The sequence below is a fragment of the Ornithorhynchus anatinus genome, chromosome 1, assembly GCF_004115215.2.
Source record: "Ornithorhynchus anatinus isolate Pmale09 chromosome 1, mOrnAna1.pri.v4, whole genome shotgun sequence".
Classification (NCBI taxonomy): domain Eukaryota; kingdom Metazoa; phylum Chordata; class Mammalia; order Monotremata; family Ornithorhynchidae; genus Ornithorhynchus; species Ornithorhynchus anatinus.
In genome coordinates, this window is record NC_041728.1 from 11,182,915 (window position 1) to 11,202,957 (window position 20,043).

The window sequence follows — 20,043 nt, forward strand, 5'->3', positions numbered from 1 at the left end:
ACAGATATGTACATAAATGCTGTGGGGCTGAGGGTGAGAGAATATCAAGTGCTTAAAGGGCACAGATCCAAGTGCGTAGGTGATGTGGAAGAGAGAGGGAGTAAGGGAATTAAGGGCTTAGTTGTGGAAGGATTCTTGGAGGACTTTGAAGTCTTTGAAGGTGGAGAGACTAGCTGTCTGTTGTATGTGAATTAGGAGAGAGTTCCAGGCTAGAGGGAGTATTTATACTAAAGCCCATCATTCCCACAATTGCCTGTAGGTAAGAAAATAAGAATAGTCTAATCTGCCTTAATAAATAAGGACAGAGAAGAAGAGAAATGGATTTGCCCAAATCCTAGCAGGAAAGCTATGGATTTGCACTAACAAATTCCGGAAAAATCTTATTTCAATAACCCCATCAATGAATGTCCCTCAGTGTTCTTTCGGGTCCCGCCATGGAAACAACACTCTTAGTAAGTAAGCGGACTCATGAACTAGAATATCAAGTCTTAGCCAGGGTTGAGGGCCAGGTTGACTGGCTCTATCCCTTACTCGTTTCAAGACTAGAGACCAATCCCAGGGTCTGGAAATGTGATTAGTCATGGTTGCTTCCTAATCTCTAGGCATTGGCAAGAATTAGTGAGGAAGATTGCCAAATTCTCGGCCAACTGGGAAGGAAAGGCTAGAATCATAGCAACTTTTTATTAAAATATGAGGTGCTACTATTTTCATTAGTTGTATATTTTACTGGATGATCCATTTTTATTCATGAATTTATATTAATGCATTAAGGCTGGATATTGATTAATTACTGAAACTAGAAACGTCCGAGAAAGAGCAATTGCTCAAACCCAGCTTGCATTCCACATACGCACTGGGGTTAAGACCTGCATTTCCGGTATACATCTTTACCACCGAAGCAGCTTAATAAAGGGTGAGCACCACATGGAGACTGTGAATATAAGATATAAAAAGACATGTATGTCAAAGCGGCAAGGTCTAGTGGACTGAGTATGGGCCTGGAATTCAGAAGACGGGTTCTGTCACTTGCCTGCTGTGTGACCTTGTGCCTCAGTTTCCTCATCTGTTCATTGGGGAGTCAATACCTGTTGTCTCTCCTACTTAGACTCCGAGCCCTGTGTGGGACAGGGACTAGTCCAACCTGATTATTTTGTATCTACCCCAGCGCTTAGAACAGTGGTTGGGACATAGTAAGTGCTTACCAAATACCGCAGATGTTACTCTGGGAATTGGGTTGGGTTCCTAGCTGGGACAGGCTTGGGAGAGGTGTTCCCAATTTAGAGAGAAGATGTCCCTAGATACCGCTGGAACCAACTCGGGGACAAAAGTTAAACTAAAAGGGACAAAATTGGAGCCAAGCCACCCAACTGTGGGTGGTCACTGCCCATTCCGCTGACTCTCCTTTTTCTCTGGGCCTCCTCTGCCTCCTTTTCTTCCCTCTCCTAGACCTCACAGTGCCAACATGAAAACCTGATCCTGGATGTGAGCCCCCAATTTGACACCCTCATTAAAAGCACCCTGATTTTTCTGGGCCTTTCAAATAGAGGAAATGAATCATCTCCCAGTGGAGGAAGGCAGGAGAACATGAAAACAAACTGTTTTCTAGAATTTCTCAAGGGCCACTTGCTTGAAAAGTGAAAACAAGAGTGCCCCATAGCCCCCCAAACCCTTTGGTACTTGCTTTCTTTCCTGTGTGGTTGACTGGGGCAGGAACAGAGCCATGGCATCGAGAGGTCTCCCCTCTGCTGTCACAGAGCGACTTTTGTTTACTTGCGTTTCTAGGTTACCAGAATGTCTGATCAGATAAAGGCCACTGGGCTTGGGTTAAGTGGTTTTGTTTGGTTTTTTTTTAATGCGCCTTCTAAGCTGTCCAGTAACAACTCTGTTACAGAGGTGGGGGTTTTAATGTTGTTTTTTTCTCCCGCAGTGTTCCCCAAAGACAGCTTCCTGCGGACCCTGCCGTTGATTAATCTCAAACGACTGACTGTGACACCCCTAGGACACGCTTCTCTGAGGTCAGCTCCAGCTCCATCCTGAGGGGATAAGTTATTATCGGTTTACCAGTTGACTCCAGGATATGCTTTTCAAGGCCACTCTGCAGGGTTAGCACAGGGTCAAGGAAATGAAAATTATTTTAATAATGAATACATTTTCAGCCCGTTTTGTTTCAGGATGCTCGGGCCTTTAGGTTTTCTAAAGATGGCCCTAAGGAGAGTATATGCGACGGTGAATGGAAGAAGTGTAGAGAGAACAGGAGCAAATATCTGAACTCATTAAGCTTGGGTAGCTGTCTAGAGGGACCTATGTCCCACCCAATTGTTCTCGGAATGGCTTATTGACCAGTTTCTCCCAATTTCGGTGGTATCTTGCTGTCCAGGTGACAAGTGATGCTTTCACGCTCCTGTTTCCTAGACCAGTGATGTCAGTCGATTTGGTCCATTAAATCAGGATTTGGGAGCTGCCAGACCCCTTTAGTCATTTCCTTTCCCTCCTGTAGAATATAAGTTCCTTGTAGTCAGGGTTTGTGTCTACCAACTGTATTATATTATATACTATATTTTCCCAAATTCTTACTTCAGTGTCCTACATACAGTAAAAACTCAGTAAATATTATTAATTGATTGATTGCTCGATCAGAAGTCATGGTCACAACCTGCATTTGTCCCAGTTCAGGGCTTTCTCCATGAGTCCTATTTGGTGGGGACTGGTGTCTTTATTTCAGAGTTAATATGGAATATAAGGAGTCAGGAAGGGGATTTTGGTGATTGAATCAACAGTAATAGTAATAATAATAGTATTTGTTTAGGGCTTATTATGAAGCAGCATGACCTAGTGGAAAGAGCGTTGAACTGGGAGTCGGGGGACCTGGATTCTAATTCTGGATCTGCCAATTGCTGTATGATCCTGGGCAAGATGTTTAACTTCTCTGTGCCTCAGTTTCTCAACTGTAAAATGGGGATTAAATGTCTGTTCTCCCTCCTACTTAGACTGTGAGTCCCATGTGGGACAGACAACTGTGTCCAATCTGATTGACTTATCCCTACCCCTGTGCTTAGAACAGTGCTTGACACATAATAAGCACATAACAAAAATTAGTGACAATGATAATAGTAATAATAATTATGTGTCAAGCACTGTACTAAATATGGGGGTAAATACAAGTTAAGGTTGGACACAGTTCCTATCTCACATGGAGTTGGCAAGCTAAGTAGAAAGAAGCACACATATTTAATCCCCATTTTACAGATGAAAAACTGAGGCATAGAGAAGTTAAGGGACTTTTTATGGTATTTGTTAAGCACTTACTATGTGCCAGGCACTGAACTAAGCACTGGGGGGAGATACAAAATTACATAGTGCATGTCCCACATGGATCTCACGTCTTTACTCTCCATTTTAAAGATGAGGTAACTGAGCCACAGGGAAGTTTTGACTTGCCCAACACACACAGCAGACAAATGTCAGGCTCTCAGGCCTGTGTTCATTCCACTAAGGCCCTGATTTAGCCCTTTTATTGAGGGAAATCATGTGAGAAAGTTTTAATGTTCCCCATGTTTTCTCTCTCTCACTGATAATCTGTAAACAATATTCTTACATTTATTCATCAGCCATTCATCCACAGTTTATTAGCTTTATGCTGTGCAGAGTCCTGTACTAGATACTTGAGGGACATGTGGAAGTCCAAGATATAATCTTTGCTCTGAAGTAATTAGAGGCTTAAAAACAAACAAACCCTCCCCTTGCTTTCTCCAGAAACTGGAAGGTAAAATGCTGCTATGGGACTTGGAAACAACAAAAGAAATCATCTCCAATCTAATGAAAGCTGTACTACCCTCTGTCCGGATGAACCACAGTTAATAAATTAATCTCTAGACTATAAACTCCTCCTCTTGACTTAAACGCCTCCTCTAGACTTTAACCTTTTTAATGGTATTTGTTAAGCTCTTACTATGTGTCACACAGTGTTCTAAGTGCTGGGGAACAAGTTAATTAGGTCAGACTCAGTCCCTGTCCCACATGGGCTTCACAGTCTTAAGAAGGAAGAAGAACAGGTATTGAATGTCCATTGTGTAGTTGAGGAAACGGAGGCACAGAGAAGTTAAGTGACTTGCTCATGGTCTTACAGCAAGCACTTGGCAGAGCCAGGATTAGAACCCAGATCCGCTGACTCCCAGGCCCATACTCTTTCCACAAGGCCATGCTGCTTCTCCTCTAGACCTTACTAAGCACTGTAGTAGATACAAGGTAATCAGGTTCGACATAGTCCCTGTCGCACATAGGGCTCCCAGTCTTAATCTTCGTTTTACAGATGAGGTACCTGAGGCACAGAGAAATGAAGTGACTTGTCCAAGGTCACACAGCAGACAAGTGGCGGAGTCACGTTTAGAACCCAGGTCCTTCTGACTCCCAGGACCGTGCTATATTCCTAGTCCATGATTCTTCTCCAGCTGCTTCTCTAGCTTAGTATAGTGTTCTCCCCAGCGTAAGCTTGCAGGAAATACAAATGATTGATTGATTAGAGCATTAATGAAATCACTCTGATCCTCAGGTTGTTTATTATCCTTAATACTAAACCCCCCCGTCCAAGTGTACCCACTGAACAACAATCCACTAGATGGTAAGCTCCTCCAGGACAGAAATTATAACTGCTTAGTAAATTGTAAATTTCCAAGTGTTCTGTTCTCTGCTTAGAGTAATCACTCAATAAATACTATTGACTACTTTAATTCAGACAGGCATTTCTCCTTGTTCTATTAACCCCAGATGTACAGCCCTCACCCCCAACCCCCAAATATTTCTCCACGTCTTAATCGCTGTCAGCATTTCCCTAGGCATGAGGTCTGAACACACATCTCTTACCAAGTTTCTTGACATCCAGCCTCCCCTGAGGTACAGGCTATGAGAATTGTTTCCCTCAAGAGCTCCTCCTTCTCCACCTGCCAGTCTTTTCTCCTCCCCCCATCTCTGGTTTCCTGCTGTCACATCTTCCCAGGGCCCTTTCCAACAAACAAAAATCCTTCCCCTTGGCTCCTACTTGCAAGCCGACTCCAGCAGGAAATTTACATCTCTCTAGACCCTCTGGGAATTTCCTGCCTGAAACTTCCACCTCTTTCCCTCTTGCTGCTCCTAATAAAGAGCTGATCCCTCCAGCCAAATAAACAAACAAAACCAATCACTGACCTCCACTCAAAGCAGCATCAAATGTCAAAGGAGGGCCAGAGGGGACCAGAGATCACTAATCACAAGTCTTCACAGGCAGTGACATCGAAAGAAAGGTAGGCTGGCAAGCTGCTCCCATGTTGGCAGAGGAAGTTAATAATAGTAATAATAATAATAATGGTGATAATGACAGCTGTGGTATTTGTTAGGTGCTTACTCTGCTACACAATCGTGTTCAAGAACTATAACCTTTCATGGGGCCAGATGGATTTTACATTTCTGTTTAGCTGAGTCCAACTCCTTATTGTGGACAACTCTATTGGTTTAATTTCAAAATGATAATACAAACTGTGGTACCGTTAAGCATTTACTATGTGACAGGCACTGAGCTAAGCACTGGAGTAAGTATAAGATAATTAGATTGGACACAGTCCCTACCCCAAAAGGGGTTCACAATCTAGAGGACAAGAAGATAGGTATGCACAAGGTCACACAGCAGGCAAGTGGCAGATCCAGAACTAGAACTCAGGACTCCTGACTTCCAGGCCTATAAACTTTTCAATCTTTTTTCTCCCTCTTACTTGAACTTTCTTTTTGAAATGGCTTTTGTTAAGCTCTTAATATGTGCCAGGCACTTTACTAAACCCTGAGATAGACACAATCCATGAACCACATGGGGCTCACAGTCTTAATCTCTGTTTTGCAGATGAGTTCATTGAGGCATAGATAAGATAAGTGACTCACCCAAGGTCACACAGCAGAGTACCACAAAAGGTGGTGCCAGAATTTCAAATCCAAGTCCTCTGATTCCTAGGCCCTTGCTCTTTCCACAAAACCACATTGTGAGCCCCATATGGGACAAGGGGACTGTGTCCAACTTGGTTAACTTGTATCCACCCCAGTGCTTAGTACAGTGCCTGGCACATAGTAAGCATTTAACAAATACCTCAATTAATATTATAATTACCACAAGTGTCATTATTATTTGTGCCATTATTCTAACACCCTTCCCCTTCAGCCTTGGAATCTGAATAACCAATCTCATGCATCTCTGTGCTCTACCAGTGAGCCTTTCATAGACCAGGGTGATCTCAACACCATAGTTGGGCAATCACTGACTTAATACATCAGACCATGCCAAAGCCCAAGCCAACTGGGTCTCGGCCAACCATCCCAGCTCAGCTCTTCCTTTCGGATGGAGACTTCCTTAAAAGTATAATGCTCCATATTGTTTTTGTGTCATGGGAAGAGCGATGCCCTCAGATATCCTGCCCAATGTCAGCATCAAAGCTTCGAGGTAAATGGAGATCTCTCTTTTCAGAAAGGATGTAATTTTTAATGCAGAAATCAATAATGGAGAATATTTTTAGATCTCCCCTCTGAATTTTGAGCCAAAGAGTTAAATAGCATCTTTTTACTTTCCATAGGTCTAACCTCGGGTTCAATAGCTTGCTTCTTAGAGGTAACAAGGAGTTGAGTTGTAAGCTTTAAGAGAGGGAGGATGGTGGTGTCCTCATCTGTGCTGGGGAAACTAGGAGGAGGGTTTAAGAGAAAAGATAAGATGTTTGGTTTTAGCCATATCCAGGACTCTGCCCCAGTCTTCCAAGTCCAGCTGAAATCTTATCTCCTCCAGATAACCCTGCTAAAGTATCATCCCCCCACCCTATTTTCCCTCTCTACTACCTCATCCACGCACTCAGTCCATCCCCTAAGGGAGTCACCCCACCTCCTCTCCCAAAGTGTTTATGTATATAGCCTTATATTGGGTTTCTTCCCTTACCTGTAATTTATTTTAATGTCTGATTTCCCCCATAGACTGTAAGCTCATCAAGGACAGGGACTGTGTCTACCAACTCTATTATAGTCTCCCAAGTGCTTATTACAGGGTTCTGTCCAAAATAAGCCCTCAATAAATGCCACTGACTGAGTGATTTATTAAGGTTCTAGTGTGGCCTCCATGTGGAAAAGGAGAAAGTCATATCTATTTCCATCATGAAATATCAAGATACTTGAATGTTTGAAGTAAGGTTAAAACCGGCAGTAAGAGCTCAAGAAAGAACTCAGGTATTTCCTATTCTCTATTTTCTTAAGTAGGCAATTGGGATTTTTAGGGCTCCTAATCCTGCTACAAATATCAGTGGATTCCATACTTTTCTTTTTGGAGGTGACTCTAGCTACTTCACCTCTCTCCAACATCTTGTGGGCTATTCCTAAAATATCTTCAGCCATGTCACAAGGGTCTTGCTAACCACAGACTTCCTTTAGAGAGAGCAGACCAGAGTAAAGCATCCGATCATTCTTGAAGTTAACGGATTTTATCGGACAGAGATTGATGATGCGATTTAAGATTTTGAAGTCCGATGATGGTTCCTGACTCGGCTAGACCCGAGATTTCATTAAAAAGCAGGAGCCCTGAAAAACAGTGTTTTATGCATTATTGATAGGTAGGAGATGACTGGGGGATACATGGAAAAGAATGAACTTTTTCCTCAGAATCTCAAATCGCACCTCCCAATTAATTTATTTTATTCTTCGATATGCCGGACCACCAAGATGTTAGAATTGATGTGACATAAGAAGGTTGCTGAAGAGAAAGGAAAGGAAGCTTTCAAACTTAAGAGGATCTGCATCAGAGAATGGTTTTTGAGGGGTGAATTCTGCATGTTCCCAAATTAGTCAAATCTGGAGATGCCTGGGCCACTCTAGGCTGAACCCTTCTTTGGAGAAAGGTGAGTACCGTTTTTATTTGAATAATTTCCCCACTTTCTTTACTAAGTTTTACTACATCAAAGCATGGGTAGGACAATTATGTGGGTCATATACGAATTAAGTATAGCAATAAGGAGAGCAGGAGAAGTAAGAGAAAGGTGAGAGCCTACTTGAGAATGCTTCTCTTACATCTATTGCATTCTCAGTTGTGTAGAATAGTTATTCAATAAATTTATCCCCACTCTACTCTCCTCTTCTTCCCCTTGAGCATGCCCATTTACACAAAGAAACTCCCCATCCTCTAGCACTAGCCTGTTTAAGCTGCATTATTAAGTTCTGACAATCCTCCTCTTCCTACCCCAGCAGGTGCCATTATCACTTCTTACAATTATGTGGTTCAAAATATAATCTTTAATTTCCACATCAAAAATCAGGGTGGGGAAATTATGCAATGGAACACTTGTGCCTTGAATTTGGATTTGTATCCTTATTTGCCCCCACCTTCAGTCCCACAGCACTTATGTTCATATCTCTAATTTATTTTAATGTTTTCTCCACCTCTAGAGTGTAAACTCCTTGTAGGCAGGGAACATGTCTACCAACTCGGTTATATTGTGCTGTAAGCTCTCCCTCTAAACTGTAAGCTCTCTGTGGGTAGGGAATGTGTCTACCAACTCTGATATTTTACTCTCCCAAGTGCTTAATGCATTTCTCTGCACACAGTAAGTGTTCAATAGATATGATTGATTGATGATGGATGGATTGCTCAGATCTGATTCTAGAACTTCTAGACTGTTTTTCTGATTTCATCATTGGAGACTAAGATTTTAAATGCCAGTTTTTGCTGCTGAAGGACTCCACAAAAGGAAATAGCCTGATTAGAAGCAGGCACACTGAAGCGGGAGCTCCGCATGGTTTGGTCTTCATGAAGAGTCTTAATGGGAAAAAAATTCAAAACCTCCAAAACCCAGCTGAGCATTCTAAATCTCAAAATGGGCAAGGACCATGTCTGCTAATTCTGCTCTGTTGCACTCTCCCAAGCACTTAGCACAGTGCTCTGCACATAGTAAGCACTCACCATTGATCAATTGATTGAACTTGGAAAAGACAAGGTAAGCAAATATGAAAGTAAAAATTCCTATTTAAAGGTCTGGACTTCCTCTAGGTCAAAAAAACTTTATGCCTCAAAGCAAAGGACAGAAACACTTTCCGAGATAGGAACTAAATAAAGAACAGAAGGCTCAGATTATGTTTAGTTAATGGACATATCGGGAAAGATGATGTCTTCACTTTCCAACTTAGCTGAATGGAAGAAAATTTTCATAAAATCAGTCTTGTAATTGAAGGATTATTGGAAAGACAAAAACATAGGAAACATCCCTTATGCATAATTTAGAGCTGCAGTACATTTTAGCTCAATAGGCCAAACATACACTTCTAGATTAGCAGCCAGCAAGATACTCTAATTTTCATATGCTTTAAATGAACATCCATCATCATTTAAGGATGCTTTCTTGCTCTAATAGAAGATATAGGATCTCTTCAGAGAGCTGAATAGAGAGATGGGGGAAGAGAGAGAGGAAAAGAAAGATGGTTATCGCTTGAAAAAGTGAGACAGATAATAAGATGTACTGACCTACAAGAGAAATCTGACCAAAGACATTTATCTTGATTAAGTTTTCCTTCCTGAAATGAACAAAGGGCTGACCTTTTGGAATATAGTCTGGTGTCTGCCAGACATACAGTATGTCCTGTCTTCTTTGGGCTAGCAATGGAAAGGGAAAGGAAGTGGGGGTACATTTATTCTCATACAAAGACACCCCATAATAATGTTGGTATTTGTTAAGCGCTTACTATGTGCAGAGCACTGTTCTAAGCGCTGGGGTAGATACAGGGGAATCAGGTTGTCCCATGTGAGGCTCACAGTTAATCCCCATTTTACAGATGAGGTAACTGAGGCACAGAGAAGTTAAGTGACTTGCCCACAGTCACACAGCTGACAAGTGGCAGAGCCGGGAGTCGAACTCATGACCTCTGACTCCGAAGCCCAGGCTCTTTTCCACTGAGCCATGCTGCTTCCCCATCTATTTGCAGTATTCTCAGGGTCCCAAGGAACTGGAGAGAGAGTTTTCCAAGACTAGAGATATCAGAGCCTTTTTTCCATTTCCTAGGGCATTAGGAGAGTGACATGGAAATTGGGTGACTCCAAATGTGGAATGGATTTTCCAAGTCGCTTCATTCTGGGGGGCACGGTTTTGTTCCTGCAGTGAACACTCAGTATGGCAAATACATGTCAGCTGTAAATTAATCAACTGAAGTGGCCTTCAGGACCTCTCAAATCATAGGTGCAATAAGTCATTATTATTGTAATTGTAATTATTAAGAATAAGAATAATAATATAATAATTGTGGTATCTATGAAAACTGTTACTCTGTGCAAAGTGCTGGGATAGATAAGAGATAATCAGATTGGACACATTCCCGGTCCTACACGGGGCTCACTTTAAGGGGGAGGGAGATCGGGTATTGAATCCCTATTTTCTGGATGAGGAAACTGCGGCATAGTAAAGCTAAATGACTTGTCCAAAACTGCATAGCAATCAATTAGTCAATCATATTTATTGAGTGCTTACTATATGCAGAGAATTGTACTAACTGCTTGGGAGAGTACAATATGACAGATTTGATAGTCACGTGTGTTGTGTAGTGGATGGAGCATGGGCCTGAGAGTCAGAAGGTCATGGGTTCTAATCCCGGCTCTGCCACTTATCTGCTCTGTGACCTTGGGCAAGTCACTTTACTTCTCTGTGCTTCATTTACCTCATATGTAAAATGTGGATTGAGACTGTGAGTCCCACATGGGATAGGGACTGTATCTAACCTGATTTGCTGGTACCCATTCCAGTGCTTAGTACAATGCCTGGCACATAAGTAAGCACTTAAAAAATACTGCAATCATTATCACTCTCAAAGTAGCAGAGCCCCAATTAGAACTCACCTCTCTTTAATCACAATCCTGTTCTCTAGCCACTAGACCACACTATTTCTCATGTCCTAGTGACCAGGAGATAGAGTAATTGTAATTAATCACCTACATCATTTTGACAGATAAAATGAAGGAAAGTAATCCTTGGATATCTGGTTCTATTCACTGTGATTTGGAGAAAAGAGGATGGGTCACATACCCTTCATGATTAGTTAGGTGGACTACTTTGCTTTCCCTAGAATGGAGTCTCCTCAAAGAATCATGAGAAATAAGTAAGAAAATGGTGGCTCAGACCTTGCTGAGAGATTTATTGGAAGGCTGCTTTTCAGTTCACATGGTGAAATGAGCTTGGAAGCCCCAGTCTATTTCATAGCAGCCAAGCATGTGTGCCAAGAAACTGTCCATCAAAATGGATTCACCCCTTAGTATTGGCAGGCAAGAGCCTGATTAGGGAGGAACTCTTCCCTCCCTGGAGGTCATTTCAGGTTTCGGCAAACTGAGCAGATAATAAGGTTTTTTTTAAAAAAAATTGGTTTTAATCTGGGCTGTAATTCTTTTAGCATGGAGAAGTCTGTTTGAACATTATCCTGGCCTCACCTACGGTGCTAAATATGATATGAAGAGATCTTCTAACAAGATAATTCATGTGCTCTCAACATCACCCAATGCCTTGGTGCCATGGCTCATCTAGGCAAGGCTTTTGTGTTTCTTAAGTAAGTCTCTAGAGTCCTGGGCTTCAGAGTCTGTGTGGATGTATTGGATATTTGGTAAAATAGAGGGGGAAACTTATATTGGGCTTTTAAACCTACTACTTGGGCAATATTCCAATGAAGGCAGCTGATGGGTTGTGAATCTCAACACTGTTCCACTGGATTTGGAACATGCTAATGCTTAGTTTTCTGCTTCTTTGGCACTGTTTGGTCAATACTGTTCATTCAGCTGGGAGACCACATTTCTGCGAGCTTTCTCAGGTTGGGAATTTACACTGTCTACAACATACAGGGTAACTGAGAGGTGTTGGACATTATGGGGCTTTTGGGTCCACCTTCTCCAGCTCTACTTCGAACGGAAGCTGCCGCCCAGCTCCAGAACTTCTAATAAACCATCTCAGACAGAGCATTGGCTAGCCTTCTCTACAAAAGAACGCTACTTGGAGAAAACTACAGATCAATCTATTTAATATAGCCAATGGACCCACCAGCGATGCTTAACTATAGAGCTAGGATGTCCGATATGGGCCTAAAAGACCACAAAGAGGGTTTTTTTCTCTCTAGAGGTCTTTAATATTGGTCTCAAACAACCACAATAAAGCTCTGAGAGAATAATAATTATGGCACATTGATATATCTTAGAATACATCAAAGAATGATAAAAAGAACTGAGAGAAAACTCCAACTACTGACATGAGGAAGGACAAGGTCAGTGTATAACCTTCCAGCATTTCTTTTGATGTTTGTAATTGGTCTGGGGCATGATGACCTTGAAAACAGCGTTCGTTCAATAATTCTCCCCAAACATGACCTTTGACGGTATTCAGATTGGAAGAGGTTTAAAGGAAGTTTTGAGGATTTTCTCTTTTTCAATGTTCAGTGTTCAAGAGAAACATTATTCAGCAAACTCTTCTGTGATATCATCTTTTCTTGCTTTCTTTTCATTCAGGTTTCTACAGTGATAATTGTGGCATTTGTTAAATTCTTGCTATGTTCCAAACAGTGTGCTATGCACTGGGTTAGGTACAAGATAATCAAGAAGGAAACAGTCCCTGTCCCACATGGGGCTTGCAGTCTAAGGGAGAGAGAGAAAACAGGTATTTAATCCCTATTTAACAGATGAGGAATGGAAGTATAGAGTTAAGTAGCCTGCCCAAGATTACACAGCAGGTAAATAATAATAATTAATAGTAATAACAATAATAATTATGGTATTTGTTAAGTGTACTAAGCATTGGGGTGGATACAGCAAATCAGGTTGGACACAGTCCCTGCCCCACAGCACATTCCCTGCCCCACATGGGGCTCACTGTTTCAATCTCCATTTTCAGATGAGGCAACTGAGGCACAGAGAAGTGACTTGCCCCAGGTCATCCAGCAGACAAATGGTGGGGCCGGGATTAGAACCCTTGACCTTTTGACTCCCAGCCCCCTGCCTTATCCACTATGTCATGCTGCCTTTCTGGGAGATATGGGATTAGAAATCTGGTGTCCTGACTTCCAGGCCCAAGTTCTTTCCACCTGGCTATATTGCTTATCATTGGTTCTTGGTTCTAGGTGACCTTGTCTTTGCTGGCTTCAATGGGTAGGCCATTGTCTCCTGCTTTTAATTCTTACCAACAAGAGCTTCTGAAAAGTTATTTGTGGCCAGCGCTTGCCCTGACACAACAGGATGATTTTTCCAAGTACTACTGTTCCTTATTGTGACAGAATTACAATTCTTCCTGCTAACAAACATGAAGAGTTCTCCTCAAATAAGGTCATTAATTTGCCGGAAGGTGACTTGAGACTTCTAAAGATAAACCCTATTTGGGTCTGTAATGTTTAAATTTTCCAAGAAAGAAATCTGTTTAAAGAAAATCCCATGTCTTTACTTTGAAGCCTTTTTATGAGGTAGTTTACAAACACTACTCAAAAGAACACTGGGGTACAAAAGAGAACACTGTATTTCAAAGGATTTCAACATGTTTTAGATCGGGTATAAGGTACCTGTTTTTAAAATGCTGTCTAGCTTTGAAACTTTAGGTTTAATTTTCAGGGCCAGCCATTTTCACACATAAGGCCAGCCATTTTCTGGGAACACATCTGACCCTTTGGGAGTCATAAGCTCACATTCCCAAGGGTGCTTGGGGATCTCTGCAGAAAATAGAAACTAAATAATTAACTCATTGTTTTCTTAGTGTCCTGAAAAGCGTGAAGACATAACCTCAACATAATTAAAATATTGGATTACAGGAAAGCCTCCACCAAATGTGAAAAGCATAAAACTAATTTAATGATAGTTTGTGCATTGGCTAAATATAAAGAGCTGGGAGAGAACAAGGGAAATGGTACATGGTACTTTCAGTGTACTTTTCATTATAAAAGTTCTTTAAAAACACAGCTAATAGTGCATCGGTAGAGTAATTAATGCTTTCTTTTTGTTCAATAATTGTGAATAATCATTGGCAAAGATCAAGCATGATGAAGATGCAATTTGCCCCACCTTGTGAAACTTGGCATTGGTGCATTAATATAAATAACTAACAGTATTCTGGGAAGGTGAAAAGAGGGAAAACATTTTTAGTCAGTTCATCACAGAGACATTTAATGTTTATTAGCCTTGAAGGAATAAAGAAATGAACTTTCTTCATGACAGCCTGAGAGAAAGGCCATGAGAACATTGAGAGAAATACATTTAGTCCTTTCCTTTGAGGGACTTCATATTGAAGGACTTTTGACTAACTGAATTTAATGCTAGCAGAGACCAGAAAGCAGAGACACTGACAAACAGAAAGGATTATTTTTGTTTCAGTTGACTGAGCTTTAAACATTTGTTAGGCTTCTTATAAAACACTTCTGTAACATATAGGGTGGGTCAAATTTGATAGGGTTGGAAACAGGGAAATAAATCTACTTTTGTTAGTGGAAATAGGACAATAGGACACAGAATTACAAAAAATGTCACGAAGGATTGGTGGATGCTAAGCAAGAAGACACTGGACTTGGGTTCCTACTTGAAAAATACTTTCCATAGTCTCCATGTGAAAGAAGACTATACTAATCTGGGCAAAGCCAAAGTTTCTTCTTGACTTCTACTTAGAAAAAGAACCCAAAATTGGGAGTCGACTTTACAAGGATTAGAAGAATTATTTTATCCTCAAGTGTTTCCAACAGTAGAGTTGAAGCCTTTCACCTCGCTTCACTCATCCCAAGTTACTGATTCTCACAGGGTAGGGCTGAAAAAAGCTCACTGTTTCTAAGTGGGACTGAAACCTCCCCCAAATCAGTTCTTTCTGACTGTCTGCCCCACCCAAATCCCATCCTGCTTGCTCTATTCTCCAAACCCTCTGTCCTTTTTCCACTGGTATCTTCAAAATGAAAAGCTTGGTTTATGCACCCAAGGCCAAAATTGAAACTCAAGAACTACAGAATCATTCACTTTAGAGCAGTCAATCAGCTTGCCCCATCCTACCTTACCTCACTACTCTCCTTCTACAGCACAGCCCTCACACTCTGCTCCTCTAGCACAGCTTTTTCACTGTACCCTGATCTCAACTATCTCAATGCTAACCTCTTTCCATGTCCTCCCCCTACCCTAAACTCCCTTCCCCTCCATATTTGCCTGACCACCACACTCTCCATCTTCAAAGCATTATTAAGGTCACATCTCCTCCAAGAGGCCTTCCCTAAGCCCTCTTTTTCCCGGCTCGCTCTCCCTTGTGCATCGCCTATGCACTTGAATCCGTGAACTTTGGACATTTGATATTCTCCCCATTTCAATCCCACAGCACTTTTGTTCATACCTTTAAATTGTATACTGTAAATTATTTATTTGTTCATATTAATGTCTGTTTCACCATTTAGACTCTAAGCTCACTGTGGGAAGGGAACATGTCTGCTAATTCTGCAGTACTGTACTCTCCCAAGCACTTAGTACAGTACTTCTGAACATAGTAAACACTCAGTAAAAATGATCTATGTAACTGAAGAACGTCATTCCTGGAGTCTTTCATTGGAGGATAATTCATCCTCCAACCCTTCTTTCTCACTGACTTTCATCAGATTCTAATGATCACCTTGGCCAAGGTGCTCAGTGGTGGAGAAAAGGACTGGTTGCTTGCTAAAAGACACTCTTTTCTTTTGCTGTGCCACTTCATTTGCTTTGATAATCTAATAATAATAAAAAATAACAATCAAATTGGCAACCAAATTTCTTTGCCAGCTGAGTCAAACCATAGCACAAATAGGTCCCTCACCAAACCTGATTTCTCAAAGAAAGGGACAAGTTTCAATTCATTCAATCATGTTTATTGATCACTTACTGTGTGCAGAGCACTGTACTAAGCGCTTGGAAAGTACAATTCAGCAAAAAAGACAATCCCTACCCAACAACGGGTTTCATTGCGTTCCATTGTCTCTGAGCTGCTTTTCTAACCCAACAGTCTTCCTTGACACAAATTTTGGAGTAGGTAGATTTAAATAACTAACAGCCATTTCCAGAGAACACTAACCAATTCTCCAAATGATCCACAAGAAAGTAGCAATAGATGGGATCCCACCTAGGTACATCTCAAAAAGAATTAAAATTCCAGAAATGGTCAGAATTGCAATGAGAAGCAAGTCCCTGAAATTCTTGTCCATTATATTTTATTGGTTTAGTGTTTTCTAAACCCTAACTGAAACTAATCTGAGAGAAAATTTACAGTTGAGAATGTAGGAATTGGACTGACAGGTCTCATTTCAAGATATCAGTTAAGAAAGCGAAACTCAAAGTGGGCAAATACTTTAGTCTTCCAAAAAGGAGAAAGCAGCCTGATCTAGTGGAAAGAGCATGGATCTGATAGAGGACTTGGATTCTAATCCCGGCTTTGCCAATATTGCTGTATGACCTTGGGCAACTCATTTGACTTCTCTGTGCCTCAGCTTCCTCAGCTGTGAAATGGGGATTCAATACCTGTTCTCCCTCCTACTTAATAATAATAATGTTGGTATTTGTTAAGCGCTTACTATGTGCCGAGCACTGTTCTAAGCGCTGGGGTAGACAGAGGGGAATCAGGTTGTCCCACATGGGGCTCACAGTCTTAATCCCCATTTTACAGATGAGGGAACTGAGGCACAGAGAAGTTAAGTGACTTGCCCACAGTCACACAGCCGACAAGTGGCAGAGCTGGGATTCGAACTCATGAGCCCTGACTCCAAAGCCCATGCTCTTTCCACTTAGGCAGAGAGCCCTATGAGGGACAGGGACCGTGAACGATCTAATTGACCTGTGCCTGCTCCAGTGCTTAGAACAATGTCTGAAACATAGAAAGTGCTTAACAAACACCATAAAAAAGAGATCTCTCAACCATAGAGCTTGCATAGTTTGTTCTGGAAAGTTAATAACTTTCCCAAGGAAAAAAACAAAAGATTCAGATGTTGAAATTAGACATTGAAAGAGAAAAAATAAAATTATCTCATTTGGGTTAGATCAGGTCTGACCCAAAGAATTTGGAACCTTGAACATTTGTCACGAGATCTAATAATAACAATAATTGTGGAATTTGTTAAGGGATTACTATGTACCAGGCACTATACTAGCTCTGGGGTAGTTACAAATTAATCAGGTTGGACACAGTCTCTGTTGACATGGGGCACACAGCCTAATTAGGAAAGAGAATGGGTATTGAATCCCCATTTTACCAATGAGGAAACTGTGGCACAGAGAATTTAAGTGACTCGTTCAAAATCACATAACAGGCAAAGGATTAAGAAACAGTAATTACAATTTTGAGGTGAAATTCCAAAAAGAGATGGAAACATAAGTGTAGATAATTTGAGCAGTTATAGAATAATGAAAAACATCATTATAGCTTTAGATATGTAAGCATAAAATGGAACTGATGAATATTTCCTTAATGTCCTTTATTCATGCTTTGGTGGTCCAACACGCCAATGGGAATTTTCCACTGGTATGCATTCCCTATGTATAGCAGTAGAATATTCCCATTCCTTCATTCATTATAATTTAGTATTTTCAGTTTTCTCCTTGGTAAACCAGAAACTCTTGAGGAAAGTCTGTTGAAACATAAAGTATAGCTTGTCACTTCCTTGACTCTGCCTCCCTTCCCAGATTTGACTGCAAATATTTCAGAAGGAAAGCTGATTTGCATTGTTGCAGGCTGTTACCAGGAGCAAGTCTAATTCCTGGCTTTGTTTTGTTCTTGTTTCTTTTGCCTGCTCACTAATTTTCTTCCTTCTATCGGTATAATATGCAAGTTTGCCATTTGTCTAAGAAGAAGCAGAAACGCTTCTCCATCAGCTTTAAGTCACTCCATCAGCTCCCTCCCTCCCACCTATCCTTCCTTCTCTCCCACTAAAACCCAACTTAAATCCCCTAATACCAACCTACTCACTCTACCTTGCTCTCATCATCCCTCCCGTTTCGTCTATCCCCGGGTCATGCTCTACTTCCTTTATAGCACATGACCTAGTAGAAAGATCATGGGAGTTAGAGGGCCTGGGTTCTAATTCAGATCTACGACATAACTGCTTTGTGACCTTGGCAAGTCATTTAATTCTTTGTGCCTCAGTTACCTCATCTGTAAAATGAGGATTCAATAGCTGTAACTCCTCTTACTTAATTTGAGCCCTGCGGTAGGACAGGGACTGTATTATCTTGTTATTATCTTGTTATTACCTTATTATCTTGTATCTTCCTCAGTGCTCCAAACAGTACTTGGCACATTGTAAGTGCCTTAAAAATGCCGATTATTATTATTACTACTAATAATATTAATACACTTTCCTCATCTTCAGAGTCCCTACTAAAATCACATCTTCTACAGGAAGCCTTCCCCTACTAATCTCTTACTCCTCTTCCATTCCATTTTTCCTCCTTTCTGTGTCATCTATGAACTTGAGTCTGTATCCTCTAAGCATTTAGGTACAACCCCACAAAATTTATGTACATATTCTTATATCTGGTTGCCTCCCCTACCTATAATTTATTTTAATATCCATCTCCTTGGCTAGATTGTAAACTCCTTGAGAGCAAGAATCTCGTCTACTTACATATTGTACCCTCCCTGTGCACTAAATACAGTGCTGTGTACACAGTAGTGCTAAAAAAAAAATAATTGATTAATTGATTGAAATGTTACAAGAACTTGTACATGTATAAATGTATAGTTGGGGCAGTAGGTGCTGAAGTGGTAGTTGAAGAGATAGAACCTAGAGAGAAGGGAAATTAATCTGGGGAAAGCCTCTGGAAAAATATGTGATTTTGTAAAGGCTTTGAAGTTGGAGAGAACTGGAGGATATAAAAGGGAAGGCAGGCACTCCATAGGTTAGCCTGAGAGGAGTGAAGTTTGTTCCCAGTTTCCCTGCACCCTGTCCACCCCAATCCCTCAACCAATGGTATTTATTATTATTATTACTCTTGCTAATAATAATAATATTAATTATGATTCTTGTTAAGCACTGCCACTGTGCTAAGCACTGGGGTGGATACAAGTAAATCGGGATGGACACAGTCCCTGTCTCACATGGGGCTCACAATCTCAATCCCCATTTACAGATGAGGTAACTGAGGTCCAAAGAAGTGAAGTGAGTTGCCCAAAGTCACACAGCAGACAAGTGGCAGAGCTGACATTAGAATCCATGACCTTCTGACTCCCAGGCCTGTGCTCTATCCACTACACCATGCTGTTTCATATTGAGGACTTCCTGTGCGCAGAACACTATACTATACACTTGATTCTATTTATTTGCTATTGTTTTAATGAGATGTTCATTCCCTTGATTCTACTTATTGCTATTGTTCTTGTCTGTCCGTCTCCCCCGATCAGACTGTAAGCCCATCAGAGGCAGGGACCGTCTCTATCTGTTACCGATTTGTACATTCCAAGCGCTTAGTACGGTGCTCTGCACATAGTAAGCGCTCAGTAAATACTATTGAATGAATGAACTATACTGAAGTGCTTGAGAGAGTATAATAGAATTGACAGATGTGATCCCTGCCCACAAGGAGCTTCCAATCCCTCCATTTTCCCTTCCACAGCTCCAGTATGATGGACCCTGCTGAGACCTCACAGTCCCATACCCTCGACCACCCGTAAAATTAGGGTACCAAGGAAAGATGAGGAGGAAGGGCGGGGGGAAGCAGGCAATGAGTGGAGATGGAGGAGGGATTGTGGATAGGAAAGAGTTTCAGATTTTCTGCACTCATCTCCTCCTCTACCCCAACCTGTCTCCAGCGCTTAGAACAGTGCTTGGCACAAGTAAGTGCTTAACAGATACCAACATTATTATTATTATTATTATCAGGCATTACTAGAGGGGTTTCTCTAAAAAAAGAAGATGCAGCAATGCCTTTGTGATAAATATCCCCCTAAAAAAGCCACTAAACTATAATTATGTATTTTGTGCCCTGACAGGTTAAGAGCTTTGGATTTTTGCCTGCTGAGTAAAAGACATCAGATAAATAATTCAAATGTTATGTAGTGAAACAATGAA

The 20,043-nt window shown here is 41.2% G+C and overlaps 1 protein-coding gene and 1 long non-coding RNA gene across 3 annotated transcripts in view; one reads left to right on the top strand and one right to left on the bottom strand.

The window, feature by feature from the left end:
- Window positions 1-1,843, bottom strand: part of FAM81B (family with sequence similarity 81 member B) — a 36,377-nt gene extending 34,534 nt beyond the window's left edge. Inside the window, exon 1 of one of the 2 annotated variants that reach the window (XM_007664859.4) lies at window positions 1,682-1,843. The gene's annotated coding sequence lies outside the window, so the exon portion shown is untranslated. The remainder of the gene's footprint in view (window positions 1-1,681) is intronic. The other variant, XM_039911165.1, reaches the window with a different exon arrangement.
- Window positions 1,833-20,024, top strand: LOC114806875. The gene is made up of 6 exons (XR_003754979.2): window positions 1,833-2,015; window positions 7,101-7,224; window positions 7,714-7,889; window positions 11,416-11,568; window positions 12,208-12,273; window positions 19,965-20,024. It is a non-coding gene; the product is annotated as an uncharacterized LOC114806875 (long non-coding RNA).
- The last annotated feature ends 19 nt before the right edge of the window (window positions 20,025-20,043 follow it).